The sequence below is a fragment of the Mizuhopecten yessoensis genome, unplaced genomic scaffold, assembly GCF_002113885.1.
Source record: "Mizuhopecten yessoensis strain PY_sf001 unplaced genomic scaffold, ASM211388v2 hete_36093808, whole genome shotgun sequence".
NCBI lineage: Eukaryota > Metazoa > Mollusca > Bivalvia > Pectinida > Pectinidae > Mizuhopecten > Mizuhopecten yessoensis.
Genome location: NW_018483801.1, coordinates 1 through 2,574, shown reverse-complemented (window position 1 = coordinate 2,574; position 2,574 = coordinate 1). Strand labels below are relative to the sequence as shown.

The following is a 2,574-nucleotide window of genomic DNA, read 5'->3' as shown; positions in this document are numbered from 1 at the left end:
AGTCGTTTAAAGGAAAGTTGACGGACGCCGGACAGACGCCGGACGGACGCTGCGCCATGGCATAAGCTCAGCTGCCCTTGGGGCAGGTGAGCTGAAAAAAGATCACACCACAAGTTAAGATCACCAGCAAGCATTCAGAGATATTCTAAACCAAGACACCCCCCCATAAGCTTCACTGCAGACCAAACATGGCCATTTAAGTCCTTTTCATTAGTGGCCATGGCAACCCTCTATCAGAAGGTATTTGTATATAGCTGAAGTGTTATACGTTTCATTTAATGAATTCTCCTATCAAAACTATTGCATATGAGTTGTGATATTTCATTGGAAATGAAGAACAACAATTATTCAATTTACAAGTTCTATGAATGGAAATATGATTTTTTTAATAACAGTTCAATAGTAAATATTTCATCCTATGTCATAGAGTAATGTTATCTACTGTCTTGTGTGCACGGACATGTACCTGATTGAGGCACTTTGTACTTCCCTGATAGAAGGTGATCGAGTGATGAAAACAGACAAATATGGGCGTGATCAACTTCCTGTTAACCAGGTGTCTGTGATTGAAGTACTGTTTTGTGAAGATTTCATGATATATCCCAGTTCTACATTTGAAGATTTCACATATTGTTTACCTTTGGTAAGTCTTTCTAGGCGAACACGCTCATGAGCAGCATGCTGATCAAAAAGCAACATCAGATTTGGATCTGAAAGACATTAATTATATCTATATATAGGTAGGGCTGATATACATGCCATAAATTGTTCCTAATGAGAGATAAATCTGAGATGTTGCAGAGATCTTTAAAGTACAGGGATATATTTTCTTTCCAAAATTACACCACATAAAGATTAAAAATGAACTGCACAAAAACACACCACACAAAGAAACAGGTAAAATAGCTCTAAGTCACTGAGTAAATTGAGGATATGTTTGAAAGGAATAGCAGAATGCATTCATAGATACCCCCTCTGATAAAATAAAATCTAAACTAGATACAGTAATACTATTAGAATTATCTAAGGGACATAACTCTTCAATAAATTAGTTCTACTGTGTTACTGTCTTTCTCTGCTGAAAAAATAATGATGAAACATATTTCGACAGATGAGCTGTAAACATTCAATTACAAACAAATGTACACACAACGGATAAAAAAAGTCACAGAACAACCACTCGACTATACAGAAGGTTGTGTTTGTGTCTAATTCAACTGAAAAAAACCTCTGTGGACTAGTGTTTGTCTCTATTAGCTGTGAACAGTTTGTCTCAGGTGACCTAAAAACCCTCTGTGGACTAGTGTTTGTCTCTATTAGCTGTGTACGGTTTGTCTCAGGTGACCTAAAAAACCTCCGTGGACTAGTGTTTGTCCCTAGCTATTAGCTGTGTACAGTTTGTCTCAGGTGACCTAAAAAACCTCTGTGGACTAGTGTTTGTCTCTATTAGCTGTGTACAGTTTACCTGCTGCCATGTTGTTTGTCCTGGAACTGGTCATACAGGCGATGAACTTGTTGTCTACCTGTCCCACCACCTACAGCACATATTATAGCCATTTATATTGTCTACTATGAAAACTACAAGCTACATATACAGGTATTCAAACCTAAATCTTTTGAGCAACATTTTAAAGGTAACTGAAGTGGGACGGTAAGTGTCAAATTATTATAAATAACATGAAAACATTGCATAAAGCTTATGTGAACTTTGATTTATATTTTGCCAATGTAAGAATTAAAGTTTCTATGATTTAAATTTGTCGCTAGAATCCAAAGCATTATCAAGTTTGTTTGTAACTTAAGGTATAACACATTATATATGGTACACATACATAGTTATTAATAGTATTGTGATTTCAGTCTTACTTAAATTGATGTGATTTTCCCCCAGCAAGCTACAGACCAAACGTTATAATTCTATACAGTATTGGGCTTCAAAATAGGTCTTGTAACACTTTTGACCACCTTGACCGTTATACAGTGACTGAAGTTACAAAAATCTGGTTTAAATGCTGTATTCTCACCTTTACATCCTGTAGCATGTCCTTGGTGAACTTGTGAGAGTGAAGGACACTATTAACCCTGGCTGTACCTCGCGACCTCCCACTGACCTCCACAGCTGTGGCTATCGCCTGAACCAACAACAATGGTCACATGTTTTGAATTAATCAGTAGAAAGTGATTTCATATCCCCTTACAGAAATTGATCACGGCTATAGTTTTGGAAGTGATGCTGTAATTGTAACAGTGAGAAACACAAAATTACACCTGTTTTTGTTAAGTGAACAAAAAGGTCGTTCTCCATATTACACACATTCCGGGTTATGTGAACAAAGTGTTGTCTACCTTAAATACCTGACAGTGTTCAATTAAACAAAAACAATTTTGAAATATCTTCAAATGGTGCTAATGCCAATTTGCATTCGTGATGTAAAAACACTTTTCATTGGTCAATAACCATGGATTAGAAATGATAGAAACGCACAGCTTGTTGTGAAATGAAGACATAAATGCATCACGTGACAAATGTTAGCATGAGCAAAATTACAGCATAAATATCAGGTGACTAGATTA

General features: G+C 36.3%; 1 long non-coding RNA gene across 1 annotated transcript; it reads right to left on the bottom strand.

Moving 5' to 3' along the window:
- Window positions 1-638: 638 nt before the first annotated feature.
- Window positions 639-2,129, bottom strand: LOC110444321. Its single transcript, XR_002462234.1, has 3 exons — window positions 2,025-2,129; window positions 1,466-1,535; window positions 639-710 (listed from the first exon to the last, which is right to left on the bottom strand). It is a non-coding gene; the product is annotated as an uncharacterized LOC110444321 (long non-coding RNA).
- Between the last annotated feature and the right edge of the window lie 445 nt (window positions 2,130-2,574).